The sequence below is a fragment of the Haematobia irritans genome, chromosome 1, assembly GCF_050003625.1.
Source record: "Haematobia irritans isolate KBUSLIRL chromosome 1, ASM5000362v1, whole genome shotgun sequence".
NCBI classification, from domain to species: Eukaryota; Metazoa; Arthropoda; class Insecta; order Diptera; family Muscidae; genus Haematobia; species Haematobia irritans.
Window position 1 is genome coordinate 251,139,374 of NC_134397.1, and position 10,628 is coordinate 251,150,001.

Genomic DNA, 10,628 nt, shown 5'->3' on the forward strand with positions numbered 1-10,628 from the left:
AAACTACTCCTATGATAATATCAAATGTATGTACAACTAGTATTTATACTATAAAACAATGAAAACCTAAAACTTTAATATTTTCAGGTGGATATTATATATTTTTGAGGTTAAAAAAAACAAACAAATCACGCAATAAACAAAATATTAGGAATAAACGAAAATGTCGAGTAGCCCATAGGGGATCGATCATATTTCTTCTGATTATGTGGTTCTAATTGTTTTCAATATTATTTTGTCGAAAATTTTCACACTCCAATGTAATTATCCTTGTACGAATTATGTTTCAAAAATTTTATGAACTAAATCTAATATAACATATAACAAGTACATACGGCCGTAAGTTCGGCCAGGCCGAAGCTTATGTACCCTCCACCATGAATTGCGTAGAAGCTTCTACTGAAGACTGTCATCCACAATCGAGTAAATGGGGTTGCGGTAACACTTACCGATGGCAAGGTATCTTAAAACACCGTCTTCTAAATTGAAAGGTAGTCCATACGTGGTATATATTAAACTAAAAAAGGCCGATTAAATACCTCTATAATTCAGTCTGAAAAAATTTTATATAGAAATAAAATTTTCTATAGAAATAAAATTTTGACAAAATTTTTTATAGACATAAAATTGAGACAAAATTTTCTATAGAAATAAAATCTTGACAAAATTTTCTATAGAAATAAAATCTTGACAAAATTTTCTATAGAAATAAAATTTTGACAAAATTTTCTATAGAAATAAAATTTTGACAAAATTTTCTATAGAAATAAAATTTTGACAAAATTTTCTATAGAAATTAAATTTTGACAAAATTTTCTAAAGAAATAAAATTTTGACAAAATTTTCTATAGAAATAAAATTTTGACAAAATTTTCTATAGAAATAACATTTTGACAAAATTTTCTAAAGTAATAAAATTTTGACAAACTTTTCTAAAGAAATAAAATTTTGACAAACTTGTCTATAGAAATAAAATTTTGAGAAAATTTTCTATAGAAATACAATTTTGACAACATTTTCTGTAATTAAAAAATTTTAAGAGAATTTTCTACAAATAAAAAAATTTTCTAAACAAATAATTGACAAAATATTCTATAGAAATAAAATTTTGACAAAATTTTCTATAGAAATACAATCTTGACAAAATTTTTTATAGAAATAAAATTTTGACAGAATTTTCTATAGAAATAAAATTTTGACAAAATTTTCTATAGAAATTAAATCTTGACAAAATTTTCTATAGAAATAAAATTTTGACAAAATTTTCTATAGAAATAAAATTTTGACAAAATTTTCTAAAGAAATAAAATTTGACAAACTTTTCTATAGAAATAAAATGTTGAGAAAATGTTCTATAGAAATACAATTTTGACAACATTTTCTGTAATTAAAAAATTTTAAGAGAATTTTCTACAAATAAAAAAATTTTGTAAACAAATAATTGACAAAATATTCTATAGAAATACAATCTTGACAAAATTTTCTATAGAAATACAATCTTGACAAAATTTTCTATAGAAATAAAATTTTGACAAAAATTTCTATAGAAATAAAATGTTGAGAAAATTTTCTATAGAAGTAAAATTTTGACAAAGAGAATTTTCTATAAATAAAAAAAAAATTGTAAACAAATAAGAAATTTTGACAAAATATTCTATAGAAATAAAATGTTGAGAAAATTTCCTGTAATTAAAAAATTTTAAGAGAATTTTCTATAAATAAAAAAAAAATTGTAAAAAAAAAATAAAACATGTTGACAAAATATTCGATAGAAATAAAATTTTGACAAAATATTCTATAGAAATAAAATTTTGACAAAAATTTCTATAGAAATAAAATTTTGACAAAAATTTCTATAGAAATAAAATTTTGACAAAATTTTCTATAGAAATAAAATTTTGACAAAATTATCTATAGAAATAAAATTTTGACAAAATTTTCTATCGAAATAAAATTTTGACAAAATTTTCTATCGAAATAAAATTTTGACAAAATTTTCTATAGAAATAAAATTTTGACAAAACTTTCTAAAGAAATAAAATTTTGACAAAATTTTCTATAGAAATAAAATTTTGACACAATTTTCTATAGAGATAACATTTTGACAAAATTTTCTAAAGAAATAAAATTTTGACAAAATTTTCTATAGAAATAAAATGTTGAGAAAATTTTCTATAGAAATACAATTTTGACAACATTTTCTGTAATTAAAAAATTTTAAGAGAATTTTCTACAAATAAAAAAATTTTGTAAACAAATAATTGACAAAATATTCTATAGAAATAAAATTTTGACAAAATTTTCTATAGAAATAAAATTTTGACAAAATTTTCTATAGTAATAAAATATTGAAAAAATTTTCTATAGAGATAAAATTTTGGGAAAATTTTCTCTTGAAATAAAATTTTGACAAAATTTTCTATAGAAATAAAATTTTGACAAAATTTTCTGTAATTTAAAAAATCGAAAAAAATTGACAAAATGTTGTAAAAAAATAAAAAAAATTACAAAATTTTCTATAGAAATAAAATTTTGACAAAAATTTCTATAGAAATAAAATTTTGACAAAATTTTCTATAGAAATAAAATTTTGACAAACTTTTTTACAGGAATAAATTTTTGACATTTTCTATAGAAATAAAATTTTTGACAAAATTTTCTACAGAAATGAAATTTAGACAAAATATTCTCTAGAAATAAAATTTTGACAAAATTTTCTATAGAAATGGTAGATTATTTTTTGCTCGAGCGGCCACCATGGTTTTGAACCGATATGGACCAATTTTTGTGTGATGGGGGATCGGTTATATATAACTATAGGCTCCGGAGGTCAAATCTGGGGATCGGTTTATATGGATTCTATATATACTTATGGACCGATATGGACCAATTTTGGCATGGTTATTAGTGGCCATATACTAAGACTACGTTCCAAATTTCAACCGGATCGGATGAATTTTGCTCCTCCGGAGATCAAATCTGGGGAACGGTATATATGGGGGCTATATATAATTATAAACCGATGTGGACCAATTTTTACATGATTGTTGCAGACCATATGCTAACACCACATACCAAATTTCAACCGAATCAGATGAATTTTGCCCCTCCAAGAGGCTACGGAGATCAAATGACAAAGTTAATATACCCTCCATCCTATGGTGGAGGGTATAAAAAATCAAAAAAAAAAAAAAAAATTGTAACATTTTGAGAACCTATTTCTCCTTCAAATTCAAGTTCAAGAACTCAGAAATGCTATAACTCTAATTAATAAAATAAAGAATATTTTTAAGAGTGTTCTTAAAGTTGTGGCTTTAGAACAACTTCCAACATATTTGTACTGGATTGTTATAAACATTTAAGGCCGTCAATTTAATATTAGCATTTCAATATAACTCTCCCCCTCTATTAAGGTATTCGATTCAAATGACACAGTCTCTGAAGCTAATCTTGATTTTTGTCATTTTGGATTTTTTTAAAGAAAATCGTATACGAACTTAAGACCTTAGTTTTCATAGCCATTAAATTTTTTTAAATTAACAATTTTACCTGTTACTTAATAATGAATAAATAAATAACTAAATCGATACCAAAATTCCTTCAAAGAAATCAAATCAGGAGATCAGTCTTGTGTAGCGGTCTATACATCGAGTAACATCGTGTGGTCGTCCTAAAATTAAAAAGTTTTGGTAGGGAGATGTCTCCACTCGATAAGATACGAGCAATAAAAAAGGGTATTAAAAATGAAAATTATGAGAAATTTTAAACATCAAAATTTATCTCAAGGAAAATAAAGTGCTTGACTGTGTGCGCTCTGAGTTAAGATGGATATAGTGTTTGTGGTGTGACGTGAATGCTTACTGAAATAAATATATAATATACGAATGCGAATTTTTTATTTCTATAAAAGAATTTCGTCAAAATTTTATTTCTATAGAAAATTTTGTCAAAATTTTATATCTATAGAAAATTTCGTCAAAATTTTATTTCTATGGAAATTTTTGTCAAAATTTTATTTCTATGGAAAATTTCGTCAAAATTTTATTTCTATGGAAAATTTCGTCAAAATTTTATTTCTATAGAAAATTTCGACAACATTTTATTTCTATAGAAAAAAATCAAAATTTTATTTCTATGGAAAATTTCGTAAAAATTTTATTTCTATAGAAAGTTTTGTCAAAATTTTATTTCTATAGAAAATTTTGTCAAAATTTTATTTCTATAGAAAATTTTGTCAAAATTTTATTTCTATAGAAAATTTTGTCAACATTTTATTTCTATAGAAAATTTTGTCAAAATTTTATTTTCATAGAAAATTTTATCAAAATTTTATTTCTATAGAAAATTTCGTCAAAATTTCTTTTCTATGGAAATTTTTGTCAAAATTTTATTTTCATAGAAAATTTTTGTCAAAATTTTATTTTCATAGAAAATGTTATCAAAATTTTATTTCTATAGAAAATTTCGTCAAAATTTTATTTCTATGGAAATTTTTGTCAATATTTTATTTCTATAGAAATTTTTGCCAAAATTTTATTCCGATAGAAAATTTTGTTAAAATTTTATTTCTATAGAAAATTTTGTCGACATTTTATTTCTATAGAAAATTTTGTCAACATTTTATTTCTATAAAAGAATTTTGTGAAATTTTTTTTTGCTATAAAAAATTTCGTCAAATTTTATTTCTATAGAAAATTTTGTCAAAATTTTTTTTTCTATAGAAAATTTTGTCGAAATTTTATTTCCATAGAAAATTTTGTCAAAATTTCATTTATATAGAAGAATTTTGTGAAAATTTTATTTCTATAAAAGAATTTTGTCAAAATTTTATTACTATAGAAAATTTTGTCAAAATTTTATTTCTAAGAAAATTTTGTTAAAATTTTATTTCTATAGAAAATTTTGCCAACATTTTATTTCTATAGAAAATTTTGTCAAAATTTTATTTCTATAGAAAATTTTGGCCAAAATGTTATTTCTATAGAAAATATTATCAAAATTTGATTTCTATAGGAAATTTTGTTAAAATTTTATTTCTATAGAAAATGTTGTCAACAATTTATTTCTATAGAAAATTTTGTCAACATTTTATTTCTATAGAAAATTTTTTCAAAATTTTATTTCTATAGAAATTTTTGTCAAAATTTTATTTCTAAAGAAAATTTTATCCAAATTTTATTTCTATAGGAAATTTAGTAAAAATTTTATTTCTAAAGAAAAATTTTTCAACATTTTATATTTATGGAAAATTTTTTAAACATTTTATTTCCATAGAAATTTTTTATCAAAATTGTATTTCTTTAGAAAATTATGTCAACATTTTTTATTTATTTAAGTCTATGGATTACAATCCTTACAGACTAGCAATTTTAAAAATTTTGTCAAAATTGTTTTTATAGAAAATTTTGTCAAAATTTTATTTCTATAGAAAATTTTTTAAAAATTTTATTTCAATATAAAATTTTGTCAATTTTATTTCTATATAAAATTTTATCAAAATTTTGTTTCTATAGAAAATTTTGTCAAAATTTTATTTTTATAGAAAATTTTGTCAAAATTTTATTCTATAGATAATTTTGTCAAAATTTTATTTCTATATAAAATTTTGTCAATTTTATTTCTATATAAAATTTTATCAAAATTTTATTTCTATAGAAAATTTTGTCAAAATTTTATTTCTATAGAAAATTTCGTCAAATTTTATTTCTATAGAAATTTTTTTCAAAACTATTTTCATAGAAAATTTTTTTAAAAATGTATCTCTCCTCTTTGCAAAATCTACCAAAACCTAAAGAGTTTTATCAATCTACCAAGCAGTAAAAAATCTAACTTTTTTGGTAGAATTCTACCAACTGTGCAAGCGTGATTGCAGTCGTAAAAATCGCTATTGTACCCAAATTTACACCCAAAATTATTTTTTTTATTGAAATGTCTTCAATCACAGAAATAATAGTATCAATTAAAAAAATAATTACTACTAATTTTACTACTACTAATACTATTAATTTTTGTTTCAATTTAAAAGTTTGTTGAATCGATTACATTTTTAATTGAATATGTTTAGAAATTTAATCAAGTCTATAATTGGAAAAATTTTCGTGAAATTTTTTTCTATGTACGAAAGTGTACAACGCAACTTTTTTCACCATTTTTTCTTTGGACGTATTTTTCTTTACATTTATTTAAATTTTTTATTTTATCTGTTTTTATTTTTATTTTGTGTTATTTTTTTATTTTTATTTGAAAATTTAGTCGAAAGAAAACAAGAAAGAATATCAAAAGGACAACTATAGTTGTATACGTATACGTACTGTCCGCAATTCACCAACACTCTCCAATTGTACATTAAATGGTTTCCAATATAGGCACATCTAAAAAATTTATATAAATTGAAATAATTTTAAAATTTTTGTATTTTTTTATATTCTTTTTTCCGAATTGTTAAATAATTCCAAAAAATTATCAAAATTAAAATGAATCTTCGAATTTTTGAAGAACAAAGCTGCAAAAAAAAACTAATAAATTAAAATTTGTTTCTCAGAATCAAGTACGCAAAAATCAAATTTAAAATATCCTTAAATCCTAAAAATAGCCTTGATTCAATGATCCGCTTGGTTCGAATCAATAGAAAATCAAAGGCAAAATCTGTGGAACAGGTTATGCTTTTTTTCAGTGTAGAACATATGCGAATATTTTAGAAATTCTATTATTTTAATACTTTCACAGAAACCTAAATTAGGATCTTTTTATTCGAACGGCGGACCCAACGCTCACATTAGCCCACACCCTTCGACCGTGGTGCCACATCTCCATTGGGTGGGGATGGCGGCATACACACCATATTCCCGGCCTGATGGCTTGATGAAGCAGAGAGTTTTAACCAGCTACAGGGAAAAGAACAGATTTATCTTTTTAAGCTGGTCTATATGGAAATTATATTAAAAAAAAACAAATTCTCCAAATATTTTAAATTCATTTTCGATCCACCCTTAGATACATTTGCATGAACAAATTTCATTGTATATTCTACAAATAAAAAACCTAAGTTGTACATTAGTAAATATTTTGCAAAAAGATTTTGTTAAAAAGACAAAAAAAATCAATTATGATAGTCAATATGTTTTAATGATATTCTATATAAAAAAAAAAAAACAAATAAATAAAATAAAGCTAAAGAAAAAACACAAAGCTTAAATGTAATGGCATTAATTTATTGTTAAATCACACAAATTAAACCAAGTGTTGTTCATTTTATTTTTTTTATCGTTGTTATTATTAAATTGTGCATGACATAGAAAAATAAAACTATTGTTGAAACATTTACATTATTTATAATTAAGCTTAAATAAAATTAAACAAAAAAAACCGGAAAACTATGTACTTTAATTGAGCAGCGGGTAAAAATATTTGTTTTTTTTTTATTTAATTATTATTCGTGTCTGTTCTGGTACACACATGTACAATTTTCGTGTGGTGTCACACTTAAAAGGTGTTCTGGCCAACACTATACACCGTCATAGACCTGAAAAATGTACACGAACATTTCTTTTGTGTAGGCTTAGTGTACAGCCATCGTATGCAAAGTTAGAAGTTTTTATAACTAATAAATAACAGAATCTGAAACTTTAATATGTTTTTTATAAATATTTGCAAATTTTATTGAGAAAGTCACTTATATATGGCAGAAACCACGATTTTAAAAATCCATCTAAAATTTGAACCGAAATTTCCTCTGATTGGTGTATAAATTTTGGGGTTGTTTTAATCAGCTGATTTTCAGTGTGTTCGAAAGTATAATGTTGCCACAATTTTTAAAAGTTAACAAAAAAGTTTTAAGCAAAATTATCTTTGATTTTTGTGAATACTATCCGCTTTCCTAAACAAATCAAAGGTCTTTTTGAAAATATAAGGTAATTAAATTATAACTTTTACAAAATCAATGGGCTAAGAAAAGTGAATTTTACCAAATTTATTGCATGAAAAATATGGCATCTTCAATTCTGCAAAGTGTTCTTGGTGCACAAATCACTGAGCAAATTAAAAAAAAAACTAACGCCGCCAATATCTTTCTGCACAAGGAGGCCGCCACGATAGAAAATTTGTTTGCAATATTATTGTAAATATTTAAGCAATACAAATGAGAAAAACCTTAACAGAATAGTTAATTATGCCCACTATATTTAAATTTCCTTTAATGTATGGATGTTAAAAACTGTTTGACCAAAAACCAAAAAAACCAAAATAAAAACTTCTCCGCCGTCAAAAACAAAAACGAGAACGACACGGCGATCGTTTGTTCATGAGTAACATTGAGGAGGGATAGAAAAAACACATCAAAACAGATTTGAAGCATCACGCAATTGTCTCCTTTTTCTTGATAAATTGCTCTTGTCCTTACATTATTCACTGCTAACAAAAATCCGGCAGGCATTTTATGGCTTTGAGTTACGCACTTACTTTTAATTTTTTATGTTTATACCGGCAAAATATGTTTTGTTTATAATTTCTGTCTGCAAATAATATGGCTTGCAGAAAAAATCAGCTGTCACATTTTTCGATTAAAAGTCCGAAAAAAGTGTTCACACGTGTGACTCAGAACAACTAACTTTGTGTGTGGTGTATAGAAAGTGTATAGTGTGGTGCACAATGCGGTGTGACCCAGAACAGGCATGATTATTTTGTTTAATATTTGCAATATTTATTAAAAGTAAAATTGTTTTTAAATTCCATCGTAACAATGTACTCTCTCTCTATCTAAATTAATTACAAAATTTATTATTTATGCATTTTTATAGAAAATGTTGTTTTTCCTTGGAATCACGGTAGAATATTAATTTTAAGAAATCCATATAAGAACTAAAACAAAACAATTTTTGAAATGTTTATCTTTTTTGTAAGAGTATTAAGACAATTGTTATATATATTTAATGAAAATATTTGATATTTAAATAAAAACGAAAAAAGTACAAAACATAAATCTTTTATTCCATTTCGTGTGGGAAATTTGCAATTCCCAGCAAAAAAAAAAAATTGGAAGTACTTCTAAGTGCACAACTTTAAAAGAACTTCCAAAATTTTTGTCTTCTCTCTCTCTCTCACTCTGCAAGACTTATAATATCCCAGCAAACAAAATTGGAAGTTCTTCTAAGGACACAACTTTAAAAGCACTTCCACAAAATATCCTCCAAAGATGTTCTTTCATTTAACTACTCAGGAAGTTCTTTTAATTCAATTTGTTATAACTCGCTTTTTTCATATTTTCATAGGGTATTTGTATACCCTCCAACATAGGATGGGGGGGGTATATTAACTTTGTCATTCCGTTGTTAACACATCGATATATTGCTCTAAGACCACATAAGGTATATATATACTGGGTCGTGGTGAAATTCTGAGTCGATCTAAGCATGTCCGTCCGTCTGTTGAAATCACGCTAACTTCCGAACGAAGGTTAGGTTAGGTTAGGTTAGGTGGCAGCCCTGATGTATCAGGCTCACTTAGACTATTCAGTCCATTGTGATACCACATTGGTGAAATTCTCTCTTATCATAAGGGACCTCCTTTTTATAGAAGAGTCCGAACGGCGTTCCACATTGCAGTGAAACCACTTAGAGAAGCTGTCAAACCCTCAGAAATGTCACCAGCATTATTGAGGTGGGATAATCCACCGCTGAAAAACTTTTTGGTGTTCGGTCGAAGCAGGAATCGAACCCACGATCCGATCCGGTTGAAATTTGGTACGTGGTGTTAGTATATAGTCTCTGATAATCATACAAAAATTGGTCCATATCGGTCCATAATTATATATAGCCTCAATTTTAACCGATGACCAGATTTGAACTCCGGAGCCTCTTGGAGGAGCAATATTCATCCGATCCTGTTGAAATTTGGTACGTGGTGTTAGTATATAGTCTCCGATAACCACGCAAAAATTGGTCCATATCGGTCCATAATTATATATAGCCTCCATATAAATCCATCCCCAGATTTGAACTCCGGAACCTTTTGGAGGAGCAAAATTCATCCGATCCGGTTGAAATTTGGTATGTCGTGTTAGTATATGGCCGCTAACAACCTAGCCAAAATTGGTCCATATCGATCCAAAATTATATATAGCCCCCATATAAACCGATCCCCAGATTTGAACTCCGGAACCGTTTGGAGGAGCAAAATTCATCCCATTCGGTTGAAATTTGGTAAATTGCGCTAGAATATGGCCGCTAACAACCATGCCAAAATTGGTCCATATCGGTCTATAGTTATATACAGCCGATCCCCAATTACATAAAAATTGGTCCATATCGCCAAAAATAATCTACCAAAATTTTATTTCTATAGAAAATTTTCTCAAAATGTTATTTCTATAGAAAATTTAGTCAACATTTTATTTTCATAGAAAATTTTGTCAATATTTTATTTCTTTAGAAAATTTTGTCAAAATTTTATTTTTATGGAAAATTTTGTAATTTTTTTTTTGTCTGGAGAAAATTTTGTCAAAATTTTAATTCTATAGAAATTTTTTTTTGTCTGGAGAAAATTTTGTCAAAATTTTAATTCTATAGAAAATTTTGTCAAAATTTTAATTCTATAGAAAATTTTTTTGTCTGGAGAAAATTTTGTCAAAATTT